This window comes from Sceloporus occidentalis, unplaced genomic scaffold (assembly GCF_023333645.1).
Source record: "Sceloporus occidentalis isolate IW3139 unplaced genomic scaffold, rSceOcc1.0.p SCAF_72, whole genome shotgun sequence".
NCBI lineage: Eukaryota > Metazoa > Chordata > Lepidosauria > Squamata > Phrynosomatidae > Sceloporus > Sceloporus occidentalis.
Window position 1 is genome coordinate 1,024,450 of NW_028317052.1, and position 18,335 is coordinate 1,042,784.

Consider the following 18,335-nt stretch of genomic DNA (forward strand, 5'->3'; position numbering starts at 1 on the left):
TGGAAGGGAAAGCCACTGTAGCTTTCCTGCCTTATCTTTATTAAGTAACAAAACAGCAAAGAATTATACTGACACTAGAATCACGTCGAGAAACAAATGTACTGATCACTCTTAGAATGTAAGGGCATGAAATACATTGCAGGGTATTATTATTATTATTATTACTATTATTATTAGTGCCATACCCCCTTATGCTCAAGGTTTCATGAAACTTTTTTTTTTGATTGCATAACAAACAATGAAGAGACAACATGTAAAACAATACACATTCTATAATTTACAACACATATATTGCATTACTAGTTTCTATTCAGCTCTAAATTCAAGTATCTTTCTCATTTATTCCATTCATTCTATGGATAACTATGCCGATCTTTATATCTATATTACTGTTTAAGAACTTATTTTCTTTCTGTCACTTCTGCTGGCCAAGTTATTTTTAACATTTTTGGTTTTTCAGCGCCGTGGCAGCTTTACCTAAAGTTAAACAGAATCCATGCCACTCTATTTATCACATTTACTCCAGTACCAAACAGAACACATTTTAGGATCTCCTGAGATGAGGATAGGGGTACAATCCAGTTTCACATCACTTAGATTGGCACCATATCTACTAAACAAAAAGTAATCTAACATCTAAGGAGATACTAGGACATTTTGTTTAGCTACCCCTTATCTTTATTCAAATGATCACAGCTTACGTGGCCATAATGACCCTTACAGCAACGTTTTGTTGTCCAAACATTTTCGTACATAACGTTGAAGATTCAGGTTAGACTATCACAGTTCACGGCTGGTCCCAAAGCAAATGTCTAAACTGTGGTCTCAAATGTTTCGTTCTTTGGATTTTCAAAGACGATTGTGATTTCTTGGTCATTTTCAAAATTGTCGGGCTCATCCTCCCCATTCAGGTTGGTGTTATTTTCACCCCCTGAAAAAAATAAAAATAAATAATCCTGTGTCTCATTGTAATTGTGGAAGCATATACCACATTGAAACATACAGATACAGGATATCCAGGGTTCATTGCTAGAGAATTGGTACAACCAGCACCCTGCCCAGTGTTGTTGCATATAACTCCTAAGCTCCGGGGGCATCACAATTCAGAAACCTTCGTATTTCTTCCAAAATGTGCAACAACTTACTCCTTTACTATTTTATGCTTGAAGAAAAACAAACCTTACATTTTTGACTCTGAAGAAAGCTGCCATCTTGTATTTCTTACGCATGGTGTCTGTCTTGACTTATGGGTTTAACGAGGTCTGGCTTAGTCCTGGTTAGTTTGCCTACCTCTTTATGTACTAAAGTCAGGGGAAGATCAAAAGGGACTAAGCAGGACAGTGCTCAAAAATCAGGACTTTCCCACAAAAACCAGAACTGTTGAGACATATGGTGTGTGTAATGTGTCATTTCCATACCTGTTATCATAGTAAAACCAGGCTCTTCATTTATGCAGGTGACATGATTGTGCCATTCAGTCCATTTAACTTCATTTATCCTAAAAAATATATATTATATTAATCCAAAATGTAATATCATTCTCTAGAAAAAAAATAATATATTAAAATAATGGGATTCACTTCCTTTGCCAGTTATCAGATATGCATTAAAATATAGTGTTATCCATTCCACATATAAATTAGTGACACTTAATCTGGGCTTGCCTCCTCCTCTGACAGCCATAAGAGCTTGGCCCTTAACCCCTGGATAGCTGAACTGTAGGTCTCGATTTATTGTGGGAGCACAACTCCCATGACACTCAGCCAGGCCAAAGACACGGCTGGTGTCTGCACACCCCCATGCAGAGGTATTCAACCCTGATTCCTGGAGATGTCTGGTGCCAGTCCTGTTGTTTTACATTATAAAGCCTGTGCACGCAAACAGAGTAAAGAAGCAAAGAAACTCTATATGACACCAAAGCAGAGTGAAGTATTATCCACAATAGTGCATACAGTCATGAAATAACCTTGGTAAAGACCTCTGTGCTGAAATATTGGGGAGCTCTTCCACATTCTCCACTCTTCTGCCATGTATATACCAGTTTATTTTTCAGCCCTATTGTGCTTAGTAAATTACTCTGCTTTGGTGTCATTATAGTTTCTTTGCTTCTTTACTCTGTTTGAGTGCACGTCTATATAAGCGTAATAATTGTACATGCTTATACCTAGTGGGTTTGAGTGTTGCCCCATTTCATTATACGCTCATTCATTTTGGTATTTACTATTGACTGACGTGCCTTTTTATGTATTTGTATATTTTTTTGTTTTTGTTTTAGTAAAAATACATTTTGTACTGCTTCCTGTTTAGTTTTGTGGCTACAAATATGAAAATCCCCCTCGTTGCCAAATGATACTTGGCAGATGGCCCTGGGGTGGTGTGGAAAGAGCTCGCTTGCAGTACACGGATGTCTGCGAGTCACAGAATACAGCTTGGGGGTAGCAGAAGACATGAAAACTCCCGAAGCAGCTTTAATGTGCACTTTAATAACTAAATAAAAAATGTAAATTAAATGTGTTAAATATACATTTAGTTTGTTAAATAGCACAACTTTAGGTTTACCTTAAACATGTCCTGTTATCATTTTTGGAAACTGTACAGGGTTCTCCAAGCTGAAATTTATCCTTAAGCCACATGGGCAAACTTTTTTCAAACTCCAAAATGGTTCTCGCTCTCTGGAAAAAAGAAATGAAACAATATTATGATCTTATTCTTAGTCTGATAGATTCTATGTATGCAGGCTAAATTATAATGCAGTTCCTAAATCCCTTGACTGTATAGATGTTTTTAAGGAAAATTTATATTTTTCATAAGCAAACATTTTCAAATGTGGTTTTTAATTATTTTTAATGACTCTAGCTCAGGTATTCCTTTTGTGGGTTTGCAAAGTCTCCAAATAACTGATTTGATACTGACATTAGGTGTCCACCTTTTTGTTCTTTATTTTTAAGAGTTTCACATTTTTAAACAAAAGAATAAATCAAAATTAGGAGACAATACAGTTTAGGCATATACCTGTAAAATCGTATGTCAGTCACTGCATAACATATCTTTCCAACCTCTTAGTGCCCCATGGAAGCTGAATTTACCGTCATTTTTTGGCAGATAAAACATAAGCCCACTTCAACAGTGGTGTATTAATTAAAGACGTTGATTTTTATACTATGCGCTACATGTGAAAATGGGACCTCCGAGGCCTTGAACGCTTGTTTGACCCAACATCTTACTCTATAAATACGTTCTTACACTAGAAATCTCTAGGTCTGAGCTGTGTTAGACAGCTTTTAAACAAAGTCTGGGACAGAGGTGCAGAAGCGAGACCACCGCTCATGGACAGCTGTTTGGTCCTTAATGGGACTCGTCAGCATGAGATTACTGGTTACAAATGATCTGCATACCTGGAGCCTCCAGATGTGCTCGCTTTCCTTTGAGATTTTCTCCACCGTCTCTCCCATCAGAGCGATGAGCATGTTCAGAAGAAGCACAAAAGTTAATATAACGTAGGCTATCAGGAGAAGCAGGAATAGCACAGGATATTTGGAGTCTTGCTGGATCTCTAAGTCTCCTAATCCGATGGTGAGTTTAAACAGCTCCACGATTGCTGTGCTGAAGCTCTTGTAGGCGCTGCACTCGTCCCCATCCGCACAGTTTTCAATCAGAGATGCAAGTGCTGTTTAAATTGAGATACCAAAAATGTGTTTTTTATTATATATATATATACTTGCAAAACCTAACCTAAAAACTAGGTTTCGTATGTCTATATAGCACTGCTGTGTGGTTCTTTACCAGGTTTATTTGTTATGGTTTACTGGGTATGGAGCAATCCAACTAACCTGGACCATCTTTAACGTGGCCCTAGGGCCCACAACAGCTGTGTCTGGGGTGTTCCTAACAGGTAGAGGTAAATTGCTTGTTTAAGGTCTATGCACCACCTGGCAATCTCAAAGAGGAACGGATAATATAGAGCCGGCAGCTGCCAAACCTCCATCTCCATTGCAGTGCCCCACTGCGCTCTGCGACAGGTATTACTTGGCTAGGGAAAACGGGTGAGGATTGTCCTGGACCCCATTTATGAATTAGTTGGCTCTGCAACTCATATGTGATGCCTGGATCCTTCCCACACATTGTATGGGCGATACTAAAAAAAAAAAGGCACACAAGATTACAGCCGGTGAAAAGCTGAAAATGATCCAGTGGGAGTTACCAGGGATGACTGAGAAGATAAGAATTATAACGTTGGCTTCATAGATAACTTTAACCCACTAGAAGAACACTGGTAGTCATAATAGTTTAGGCTAATTAGCCACTATGTGGAATATAAAGTAAATATGGACAATATAAGTATCTAAGTATACTCCTAATGAAGTGTTTTTATATATAACTCCATTAACTGACGTTTAAAAGCATATATTGGCTGCGATAATTTAAAAAAAGTATTTACCAACTCCGAATCCAAATAAAAACAGAATGTATACGAACAGAAACTTCAGTACGTCATTCAAGATGACCTAGAAGAAAAACAATGCTTGAGAACTTGAGTAATAAGAATAAACTCTCATGCATGCTTCCTCTTTAGCTAGTAGCCGTCACAGCCACCTAGAAACCTATAATTTCTTAACAATGTTTACAACTGGTTTTCTCATCTAATCTTGGATTGTTTCAGGTGTTACTAGGAGCCACCAGTGAGACTCATCTCCAGGGACAAAAAAATAAATGGCTGTTTTTAGAAAGCTCTGATAACACAAGTTTTGCGATACTCCAATCCACAGAGAAAAGGTGTTTGCACATGGACACCAGTGTATTTAATAACGCATGTAGAAGTCCACCGCGCATGTATGGCACTAGTTACATATTCATCGCTACCCTTCCACTGAGCCCAACTCTTCCTATCTTCCGAACAGACCCATAAGCTCTCTAGAGCCTAGTATTAAGTTTATCCTGGGAATAAGCTCCACTGCACAGAATCAGAGTTAAGCAGATGCCCAAGCACTGAGTTTGTGCCTAAGCACTGATATATATACCCCAAGGTGGCCATATTACCCATGCCCAGTGAGGGAAAACATGTTGGTTAGGAAATATTGGAATGGACCCCCACTATAAAAGCTTGCAGGGAGGTCATGTATTTTGTTTTTTCTCCCACTAGGACCATAACTAACCTTTTGAATCATCACGCTGTAGATTCCCAAGGACTGGAATCCTCTTGTGTAATAAAGCATATTTGCCCATCCGAGTGCCATAGCTAAGACAAGAAATGCCAGGTATTCCTTTACCCCAAACAAGTAACAGAAAACTGACAATACAACCAGGACGGCTTGGATGAAACTAAACAGGAAGAGAAAATAGAGAAACATATTTTAACAATTCAATTAGTTATAACCTGGTAGCTTATTAACTCATAAGGTTGGAACCACAGGTTTACATTGTTGCATTGAATAATTTTAGTGTATGCTCTATAACAGGGGTGTCCAACCTGCGGCCTTCCAGCTGTTGCAGGACTACATCTCCCATAATCCTCTTTCAGCTAAGGGCCTGGCTGATGAGGATGGGAGATGTAGTCCTGCAGCAGCTGGAGGGCCGCAGGTTCAACACCCCTGCTCTATAACAATGTATATACTATACTATGGACAATGAGTATGACTCCAAAGCACGAGGAAGTGCTTTTTTATATCTAAAATCCCAAATCTGTTAGAGATCTCACTCAGAACATATTATTATTATCTTTAATTTATAAAGTGCCAACAATGTACGCTGCACTTCTTACAATACATATACTCAAGGGGAATAACAAAACTAGAACTGACAAACCAATACATCAGGTTACAACATATTCTCTTTAATGTGGATCTGTCAACTAAGAACATTTTGTGCATCAATCAATACAACGTAAGCATGTGCCATATGTTGTGTTAAAAAACGTTAAACGGCCCAGCACGGCTTTACTAATATATTTTGACTTCAATGTATTGGAGTTCATTGCTCTACAAGGCATATAGGTTTGTATTAAACACGCAGTACCCACGCTTCCCATCCTACAATACTTTAACACTTGGCCTAAAATGTATTGATTTCATTGCATATTTTCAAATATTTCTATTACAGAATAGAGGAGTTTGTAATTAAAATATGTGCAACTGTGATGATGCCCAAGCCTTCTATGTTAGTGTGTGTGTGCGTGCGTGCGTGCGTGCGTGCGTGTGTGTGTGTGTGTGCGCACGCGCGCGCGTTTTAAGAGCCTTGATTTTCCTATTTTTTACATTTCAGTTTAGGGGTATATTTTAACAAGTAACAAAGGAATTTGGATTCCATTTACTGAATACGTGTCTTCACAGTATCCGTCTTCATAACGCACAATGGTTGGGAATTCCTACTTTTGTTTTTAAGCCTCATTCTACCTTCTTCTGCCAATCACTATAACTTACAATAAGACATGGAACCAGGCATCTGACAGCATCATCCGCAGGTCTGACGGCCTCGTCAAAAAAATAACCACACCCTGTGAACGACACGTGTTAATTACATTAGCACCATGCCAGTGTGGATACATTACATCATAAAACATTTAAATCAATATTGGTGTGAACACACGTCTCATAAAAGTATTATAACTTAATCTGTATTAATCCTTGGAAATCAATTAATCTCAATTATTCATTTAAAGCACTTTGGGATCCTTTCCTCTCGACGATTGCTCCCGTTGGTGTGTCGTATCTCTGCTCCACAGACAGAGCATATGCCTTGGTTTCATTTAAAACACATTTCATGGCAGCTTTCATGAAGGTACATCTGGATTTATGATTGCAAGCGCTAAGGAATAGGGGCCATCGATTCTAAAATCATTGTGTGTAATTACTATAGTTTATGTACTTCCCATTTGTTAAACTATAAGATGTAAAGCACAGGGTCCATCTGCTGGTGCCAGACAAAGAAATATATACTGTAGCTATAAAGGCTTATACATAATTCTATCCTTCTATCCTGAATCTAAGACGACACCAAGAGACTGGCAAAAAAGATGGGAAGGCTACATGGGCCGAATTGTTCTTATGTTTCTATAACACACAGAATAAATGACAAAACACATTCTTTCCTACCAGCCCGACATACATTATTATAAAGACTACCATACAGTATAAGAGGCATGTACACAAAAACCTTCACAAAAAGATATCGCTTGTTAGCTTCACAATATACTAATAATTCTACATATGTAAAAATAGGGCTATATTCTGCCTGTTTCTATTGTATTACTATGTGATTATATTATTTATGCAAGCAAAACTCACAAATTCTGCCAGCATGTGCACAAACAAATGTAATATATCCCCACCCCATCCTACTTCGTGAAGCGCACACCAGAGGGCTGTTCCTTATCTGGTTTTATCATAGTAAATGTACATTTCACCAGAAATTACTCACAAATTCCAAAGCCGTTTAAATATGCAAAGCACACCCTGTTGTAACGGCCAAACTTCTAAGAGGATGATGTTTTGTATTATGTAACGTGCGATGGAATGAAAAGCACTTTGGAACATTTTATTCAAGTGATGACACTCAGCGAGTCACTGGTTAATGGTAGGCTGCCGTTGGAAGCTCTGTGAGTAACGCAATAACTCACCTCTTTGATCATTAAGTAAGTAGCGCAAACAATAATAAACATCTGTCCAAATAGCTGCAGCCATCCCTTGTCATGCGACAGACTTAATGGATACAGAGCCTGTAGTGACATAAAAGGACACAGCATGGTACTTATAGCAAATGTACAAGATTGTACTACTTTATTGTAATTGACTGTACAGACATGTTATTCAGGGCAGGACTCAGGATGACTAGGCGGCTCTGGGCCTTTAGGGACAATGGCTGCCAAATGATATGTGTGGCCACTGGCTAGATACACAAGGCCTCACATTGCAATTGTATCCTCACGTGGTGTGTGGCTGGGCTCATCCAGCCAGCAGCCACACTCTGCAGCACACCAGAGCAGATCAGGTGAGTATAGGGTGCTGCTAGCCAGAGGCCCACTAGGCATTTGCCTTATGTGCCAGATGGCCAGTCCAGGTATGTTTGCTGTGTCAAAAACAACACAGCTACCCAAAAATGTACGTAAATTTAACAATTTTATATTAATAAAACTTTGAATAAACTTTTGCCTTTTGACTACAGGCACTGGCGTAAATACAGGGGTGTGAACCCTGTGACCCCTTGTTCCTTTCTCCTCGTACCAATTCAAAATAGATTAGAAAGGACCCTTCCGAACCGGACCGCACTGCTCCAGGTCGGAAGGGCACTTTCTAAACTATTGTACACCAGTTTGGGGAGACAGGAACATATCGGGGGTCATGCTACGCCATGTGTGCGAGCAGCCGGACAGGAAGCTGCAGGAGTAGTTAGAGGCAAGCAGGGGTTAGGGTTTGTTGGTTGTTTGCTTGTTTGTATATATGTATGAATGAATGTGAGCATGCATGTGTAATTGTGTGTGTGAGCATGCATGTGTAATTGTGTGTGAGCAAAGATGTGTAGGGGTTTGTGTGTGAGCATAGATGTGTGGGATGAGATGGATTGTGTGTTAGAATGAATGTGTACCTGTGTGTTAGTGAGTATGAGTAAGTGTGTGTAATTTGTGTAAGTGTGTTTACATATGTGTGCCAGAGTGATGTAGGACAATGAAGCATTCATCACTGGTATACAAATGTCCACAAGGTGTCACAATTGGCTAAAGAATATAATCATTTTGGTTTACAGCAAACATTAATGGCTACACAAAAGAGATTGACCTGTTACATTCTTTGTGTATATACCTGATCTCCGCGAGGCCGGTAGTAGGAGACAAGCGTTAACACAACATTGTACATGAAAGAAAGGAGGAAAGATATGAAGAACATGTATCTGGCAAACTTTTTCCATTTCATTTGTAGTAATGTGTGAAGGGGCTCCAAAGCCAACAATTCATGACGGTTCTAAAAAAAAAAAAGAAAATAGAAAAATAAATAAATAGTATTATATTGCTGCAAAATGTAGTATCTGGGAATAGTCAGTTCAATCAACTATGGGTCTGAAGTTATAAACAGTGAGCATTGAACAATACAGGATCCATATTCCACAGAACTCCTATCCAAGATCAGTGATAAACTGTTACTAAACTGCATGAATTTTAGAGAGCGTTCAGAGGAGGCTGAATAAATGGTAAATGGTTTGCAGAATAAAAATGATCAGGAAAGACAAAGGGATCTTCATATATGTAGCTTGGAGGAAAGAAGAGAGAGGGAAGATGTGATAGAAACATTAAATACTAAAAGGTATAGGAGGGAAATTTATTGTAAAGGAAGAGAAATGGTAGAATAAGATATCATTGTATTTATGATGAACAAAAAATAGTTATAAAGCTTACATCAATGCTGGCATTGTAGACCACAATTTCAAGCAGTGAGTTCCGACTGGTAGTGTCTATATCATTCAAGTCATATAGTGAGGAGGAGACAGGGCCATAAACCCAGTCTGTGAATTTTCTGGAAAGGACGCGATTTTCCTTTTCTTTTATTTCTCGACTGAGTATATAATGAAGAATCTAAAAGAAATGACAAATGTATTAAAGCATCCAAACAGCCCAAGTGTTGTTAAATAGCATCAAATAAGACAAAGAACACTAAACAGTCATGGAGCAAATGTTACAACAAGTGTCCATCTGTGTCCATCTGTAACTTATTTTGCATTAAATATTCCATGTTACTCAATGCTACTGCAGAATTGTAATAGAATCGGAGGTTATAGTTCAGTTCAGCACTGTATTGGTTCGTTTGAGATCTCGAGGGAGGAAATTTAATGTGTAAAAAATATGATTTAAAGTTCTACAACAGAAGACTGACAAAAAAACAGTGATTGAATTGTACCTCTGTCTTTCCGCTCTTGGCTGCAAGTTGCATTGGTGTGAGGCCATCATTGTTAACTATGCTTTCCAAAGACTTGTTTTTACAGGCCATGAGGATTGTGTCATACATCCGTATTATGAATGCGTTCTGTGCCTCGGAGTGTTCTGCTACTGTAACCAAAGCATGGAGCACTGTATTTCCCAAAGAGTCCTGAATGGTGACATCTGTCTGATTATTCTCCATGAGTAGCTGCACCACATCAGACTGATTGGTGCAAGCGGCCAATGCCAATGGAGTTTCACCTGCAGAAAATGACAAACTTACATAGAAACCCACCTATACACATGAGCTTTTGAACCTAGTAATAGTCCAGTATGATCCATTATAACAGCTTATCTTTAAGTACATATATCCACCAGTGTTTCAGATGGATACTTTACCTATTTATAATTATTCTTTAAATATTAATGATTCACAAATATGAATTAGTTAATGAGATGTTATTTTTATAGGCAGTGCCATGATTTTGTGTTTACTACAACTTACCAAAGTAAAATCCTTCATGTTTATTCCTCGGATTAAAGAACCTTCCCTGTGCACGTACATTTATTTTGGCTCCCTTTTTAATTAGATACTTTACAAGATCACTTTGCCTTCTTTCTATGGCTATGTTTAATGCGGTTTGTCCTGAAAGAAAATGCGATATAATATTAAAATGTATAAAACCTAGTCATCCTTGGTATAAAAAAAAACAATACAACAAAAAAAAAAACCAATACACTAAATTTGGATCTCCAAATCAAAATACTGTGATGCAATCTTTACCCGTTCAGATGTTTTGAATATTTTCATAGGGAAATATTAGTCATTAAATAATTATGCTAAGCTCACGAGGATGAGGGATGTGAAGACAAGTTAATGATTCAAAAATATTTGGCTGAATTACTCATTTGAACAAACTGTACCTTCATATTGAAGAAATTCATAGTCATAGTTTTACTTTACACATTAAAGATTGTTTTGTTCTGCAACAAAAACTACACTATATGACCAAAAGACACCTGTCCATCACAACCTATATAAGTTGATGGACAAAACCATTTGCATTAATATGGAGTTGGCCCCCACTTTACAGGTAGAATAGCGAGTGGTCTACCGCTTCATGGCTGAGCTGTTCCTACTCTTAGATGCTTTCACTTTACAATAACAGAGCTTACAACGGACCAGGGCAGAAATTTCACAAACCGGCTTGTGGCAAAGGTGGCATTCTATGGTAGTGTCACTTCTAAAGTCACTGAGCTCTTCAATAAAACACATTTTACTGCTTGATTGTGTTATTGCTAGCAATAGGTGTGGGTTAAACACCTCAACTCAATAATTAGGAGAGGTGTCCACATACTTTTGGTCATATCGTTTGTTACTGATTGCAATAGTAACATTCTGCATTGTAGGGTACAAATCAAACTGTGTAATCTATTTACTGGAAACCAATGAATTGTAATACTAGAAGGAGTAAAAAAAAAATATATATATATATATATATATATACATAAGAGTACATAAGATTTGAAAGCAAATAAAGACCATCAGACCCATCTGCTATGTGCATTATTTTTAATAGGCAGACTAGATGAACCAAATAGCTTCTATTACTTTGCAACATACCTTTGTAATTTTCTTCTGTATATTCAGCATTAATAAATCTATCCAGGAACCCATTCTCTTCTGCAAACGAAAGCAGGATCTGTACAATTTCAGGCGTGTTCTCATTTATGTTTAATAATGCCTTCATCAGACAGGTTTTTCCGGTGTCCTTTGATGTTAGTTTGTACATAAAAAAATCTGAAATATTATCATAACACAGATACACAATTTTAATAAGTAGCTTCAAAATAGTTTTGCTCCAGATCCACATGTGGTTTATTCAGGGGCACAATGGCAATTGCAGGCTTCTTATATACAAACTGCTACGACCTAATGAGTCCCTTTGATTATTTTCTATGACCCTTGGAAAATTCCGTACATTTTCATGAGCCTCAGGACTAGACTCTATTCTTTTCTTACATGGGGAGAGAAGGAAAATATTAAGATTAGAACTGGTGCTGCTTTACTGAAAATGCAGCATCGCACATATGGGGACATGTGCCTTGGATGAATGGTGAGGGAGATACAGTTTTTTATTTTTCTAGGCTGCTATTCTAGATTTGTTTTGCTGAAGCATAAAATCGGAACTTGAGACTTGTGTTTATGAAGGCAAGTATGAAGCAAGTTCTGTGCCAAGTGTTTCATTTGGAACACTAAGCACAAACATTACATAGAACCTGGCAGAATGTTCCTGCAATGGATCTAACTTTAGCAGAAGAACTCCTCTAGTTTACCCTAGATAAATATTGATGAAACATTAAAGAACCTTGTTCAGACATAAAGCTGGGTTATTACAGAGTATTAGATTAATTAACAATTATGACATGTTAAACATGGAACTTTAATTGTAATGCATTTCATATGCAATTCTCAAGCATATATGGCTTTTATATATATAAGATATATGTAATATTTGACCTTGTGCACCCCTCTCTGTAAATCCAGAAGATGACTCCTTTGCTTCTTCGAGAAGCCTTTTTAAAGCCTCCACATCACCTTCAGAAACTGTCTTAAACAGAAGGTTTTTTGGTGGTCTCCGTGCATTCTTCCTGCGGCTTAATTCTGTCCCATGCCTGAAACAGCAATATTCATTAAGGATTCAATTGGAACTAACACATTTTAGTTGACATCATTAAAATGACTATATCACTTTTTTACCATTGTTATAATGTCTACATGCTTTACAATATTCTGTGTCACCGTATTGGGTCATCAGTGGTTACCTTTTCATTTTACATCCCTTATTTACTATGATCATAGTATGTTCCACAAAGTTGTATAAAAGTCTGCCCTTAGCCACGAGCAAGCGGGGCTCCCATCCCAGGCCCTACACTTAGGAAGGCGCCATAGTGCTTCCTAAGGGCAATTGGGGCCCTGCATGTTCCTCTTGCTCTTGGAGCACTGGGAAAGAAAGAAGACACGCAATCTGACACTAAAATAAAACAGGAGCTTACAGTCTAAAAAGTGGTGTAAGTGCTTCAGAGTGTAATGTGGTTAGGCCACATGCATGATAAAAATTAATAGCATGGATGTTTACCAATCATTTTAAAGTTACAGCCGACAGGAAATTTATTGTGCGTTTGGAACGAAGACAGAAAACTTAATGCAGTGAATATCTACGGAGGCTGTTAAACAGTAGCATGGTTTATGCTTTAGGGAGTGAAGAGTCTCCATGACAGGTGCCCCTAGTCTCAAAGGTTTTGAGATCCATTAATAAAACCTATAATATATAATATGGTGCTACTTTTAGGAAGTCTATTTAGGATGGTTGGATTTTAGACCATGGCTGGAATGGTCCTCTTTTCTGCCGCATGTGAAAGAATCTTACCTATTATTATATTGACGGAGCAAGTGTTCGGACACATCCTGAGGGGTCTGAGGGGAATCTATATCCTCGCTTTTCCTGCTGTCACTGAAAAACATACAAGTTCAAATAACATGCAAAAGATAATTGTTTGGTGCAAGTCAATAAAGATGAAGACAGAGCTGTTTATGAAAACATTTGACTTTGTAGATGTCATGAATTAAACAGTGTTTAAAATACATTGTGTCATTCCATAATTCCTGGAGGAATATGTCCAGCCTAAGGGGTCCCAGTCAGGACAAGAATGATCTTTATTATATAATTGATGCTTGGCATCATTAGACAGCATTAACTTGATGCAATCCACAAACTGCACCCATTAATGTTAGTAGTAACAATGCAATAGTCAGAATATAAACATTATTAATATTATTTTATATGACATAACCTAGCCATTGTCCATTATGATTGGCTGAGGGTAAAGGGATTTCTGCAAATCCGCAAGATGGCGGCCCTACTACATGGACAGCTGTCTTGGACACTTATGTTTTAGAGAAGCTCCACTTGCAGGTTCTGTCCCATGTGAATAACAAGTGCGGCGCTGGAAATATAGGCGCTGGAGATATAAGCGCTAGGAACCTTAGGGCTCGTCCTGCCTGGGGCAATTCCAGCTGCTGGTGAACTATACCCTCTTTTAGATGGGTTGCAAATTAGTGTATGGATGTAGGGCGCAGGCATGCAAGCAACCATGTAGTTGTACAACAGACTGACTTCAAAGAATTCTGTTACTATGAAAAAAGAATAATTATGTAATGACAAGTCCTCTTTACCTAATGTAATGTTTATCTTAGTCTGTCAGTTCTAGTCTTGTCATACCCTCTGGAATATAGGTATTATAAGAAGTGCTGTGTATGTTGTTGGCACTTTATGTTATTATAATTACACCTGCCATCTATGCCTTGGGATTCAATTATACACCCATACTTTTACAGGTCACATATAATGAAAATAATCTCTAAAATGAAAAGCAGGTTTGCCAGCAATGTTATTATAATTACACCTGCCATCTATGCCTTGGGATTACACTATGCACCCATGCTTTTTCAGGAGTTCTTTAACTCCCATGATTCTGAGCCAGTCCCTGGAATGGATGAAAATTCCTGGACTTGTATGTCAACAGCTGAATATTCCCACTTTGAAAAATACAATCATAAATGGTTTCGATACACTTTCATCAGATTTGTAAAAGAAAATGAAAGGGCGTTCACACAAAAAAAAATAATAATAATAACCAGGGCATTTAGTTCCAAAAATCATGTATTCAATTTATATCAAATAGCAAAAGTCACTGTCAATACTATTTAAATTTGTAATCTTATATATGTTAAAGAATGAAACAATTAGTGTTTGGTAAATCCGGTCAACAAGCTAATCTCTGCCACAAATGTATCCAAACAGTAGACTGTAAAATGTCAAGAGCAGGTCCTCTTCTCCTTCTGTACCAGGACGTGTGCGATGTTATTGTCATTTTAAATTGCTAAATATTGTCACTGTCCCCTATAGTAACCTCACCGCGGAATCTGCTGACACTATATAAATAAATGTAATGTATCCAGTTTTATGTAACCATCACTATAAATATAGTCATAGACATGAAAATAGCCAATTTTACTGGATATCTTGTGTATACTAGAAAAATAATGAAAGGGGAGTCAATAAACCTCTTTTCGGCCGTAACCTGGGAATACGGTCAGTCAGTGGAAAGGTTGCCAGTACGGCTACTATATATTTCCCTTTACATAACTATACAGAGGGAGCTTATGTATAACAAAAGTGATTCTGGTATAACATTTAAAAAGTGGTCTTAGCACCATAGCAACCAGTATCACGGTCCAAACAAAAGCAGCATTTGATTGGTTGCTATGGTGATAAGACCACTTTTTCAACTTTCCATCAGACACATTTTATATCCCCGGTGATTAAAAAAAAAAAGCGTCCATAACCAACAAATTAACCCTGTCTGCCTCTTGAAATTTCAAAACGTAATATTTGTGTACTTACCCAATTCTAATGGTGGAATCCATGGGTTTGGAAAACACCGGAGGAGAGGATTTGCTTGGTATAAGAGGAAAGTCTGTGGTGTCACTGAAATTAGAAGGAGGTAAGGTTTCTACCAGAGTTACGGATGGTAAAGGGTTCCGGCGGGCGAAGCAGTTACCCATTGGGTATAGTTTAATTTCTGGGAAACCCAGAAAAACATTTAACCAAATACTAAAACATCTAATAGGGATTTGCAGCAAGAATGGAATGAGGTGTATTCCGGTTGAATGCAGGAGGGCAGGGCGCCTATCCTACCAACCTAACCTGTTGTGTTAATGATGAAACATCGTTTTGTTTATACCGAATCAGCTGTCGAGTGGGACATGTCAGTATACATTTAGACTGCTGAGGCTGCTTTAGAAATCTGACAATTGTTTGTAACTGTCAGATTCTAGGAGCTTCCCTAAATGTCATGTCATAAAAAAAGGTTTATCCGGCTGTTTCCATCTGGAGTGATGTTTGTAGCTTCGGTGTTGAATTTTAGTAAATGCTGGATCAGATCTCTGCTGTTGGACCACAACTCTTACTATCTTTAGCCTTTAGCCAGCCAGTTCCTACAGAGACTGTAGTCCAGGTAATATATGGAGCTTCAAAGTACCCCTACTTTATTGGAAAAGTCTGTTTCGTTACCACTTTGCATCACTTACAAACACAAATAAGCAAGCTTATCATGTTGTCCTTAGAGTGTGTCTGTGGTTGACTGAGAATCATGGGAGTTGTACTCCCACAGCTAACTGCCTTATGGCTACATCTGTATTAACACACAAACTGACAACATCCCTGTTTATAATTATTGTTATCTAAAGGACTTTGTCAGCATTGTCACAGGAGTGAATGTAACGTGGTGATGTGACATCATGTGACATCATCACAGACCCCAATGCATAGCAGAGCCTGGCATGTAACCACTGAATTTTCAGACCTCTGTCTGTTCCAACTGATACATAATGATAAATGTAAGCTGACAATCTGCGTGAATCATTAACAGGGAGTGGTGTGTTTTCTCAGTGATACCCGATATGTAAATTGATTAAAATCAATGACCTCAGAGAGGAAGTCACGATAGCTAATTTCTACACAGCAATGCACAACTGATAATTTGGCATTTTACTTATGACCATCAGCTTCCATGTTTTTGTTGTTGTTTATAAGCTGTGTATAGTAACATAACGTAACGTGGGAACACTCAGGGTTTGATCCAGAGTCCCAGGGTTTTTGCCCTGTTCATAGTGATGGGACAAATTCTCAGGATTACACAGTCTGGAACTGACTCCTTCCTATTCTACACTGCTGTGATCACATAAAAGTCTCCAAATTTAGCTGTTATGGCTGATATCCCTGGCCAAAAAGCAGGTGACTCAATTAAATATATCTTTAAATAATGACAAGTCATGGTTTCCAATTAACGCCACTTGGTTAACACATTTCAGGAGTCGTTCGTTTCAATGGATTATTAAAGCAATAATATTGAGTCTCAGAGTCAGCTCATTTTGAAGCTTTCCAGGTATGATAGTAAGGACCAAACAATACTTATTTTAATTGACAACATTATACTATAGCTACACTGTAGTTAATACATTATTATTATTATTATTATTATCCTGCTTTACTCACAGAACATTCCAATTAGCATTTAATTTGTTCTATGCCAAATGCATTTGATAAGCCTACCTTTAAACCTGTGATTCTAATTATTACCAGTTCAAGACTTACGTTTTTTTCATCTGGTTTTCCATAATCTTTTGAGTCCTAGGAGGGGTTCCTGGGGCTATTCTGTCTTTGATCAGAAGGGGCATGCTGTCACCCTGGCCTTTAATCATCTTCTGTGTGAAAAAAATGACAATTACAATTACATTACATTACTGTATTCGGCACAATAATGAAAAAGTATGGTTTTATCTATGGGACATAGATAGTATTAATATTATTTATCATTGAAGTGAAAAAGATACCCGTACACAACAAATAAAGTATTTATTAAACAATGTTAAAATTGGCATATATGATAAATATTTTATGTATTAGCCAATAGCTAATCAACTGGATAAACAGCACTATTTGAAACACAAAGACAATATCTTACTGGTCGCTGATCAGATATAACCTAGTATACTATGTACATCGGTGGTGAGTGACCATATCTCTGGAGTCCAAAGAAAGGCTACTAACATGATGCATGGGTTACATGATAAACACGATCGGGAAATAGTAAAAGACTTCAATGTGTACCCTTTGGAGAAAAGGTAAGAGAATGGGGATATGACAGAAATATTTAAATACATCAGAGGAAAATAGGTCATAGTCTAGAAATAGAAGATGGTTGTATTAGTTTTTCTTCTTTGTGGTGGATAAGAGGAACAGCTTTTCACCTTAAGTGGTAAAGATGAATAAAGAGAAGAAATGTAAAGACTTGGTGTAGACAAGCTATGTGTTGATCAGAAAGACACATCCTTATGTATCCTTATGTAATCGTAGGTGTATTTAAATATTCACGGTTACAATCTCAAGAGTTCCTATATTTGGAAATGTGGTTCATCACAGTAAATAGTTTCCCCACTCTAATATAATTGTAATAAAAATTTAACAAAAAGAAAACAGAAAAGATTTGTATTGTCAGAGTTTGTCAATACATCATTATTAATTTATTTCTGCCCAATACATTATTTTATGAAATGAGTGTATCGGAGAATATTAGGAGATCATTGACATCTACATCCTTGTCTACTTGTGATAATGGAATGAACAGCTGTCCCTACAAGGAAGTAGATGAAGAGAGAGATGGGTGTCATCTTTTCCATGCAAAGTTATAATAATCTATATGTAATGTAAGGATTTTTTTACTTTACTGAGAGGGTGGAGAATAAGTGGAATATGCTGCAGAAGTTGTAGAAGCTAATACAATGAGGGATTTTAAACATTCATGGGAT

The 18,335-nt window shown here is 37.5% G+C and overlaps 1 pseudogene; it reads right to left on the bottom strand.

The window, feature by feature from the left end:
• Positions 1 to 812: 812 nt before the first annotated feature.
• On the bottom strand, positions 813 to 15,530 carry LOC149286058 (transient receptor potential cation channel subfamily V member 3-like; annotated as a pseudogene).
• Positions 15,531 to 18,335: the final 2,805 nt, after the last annotated feature.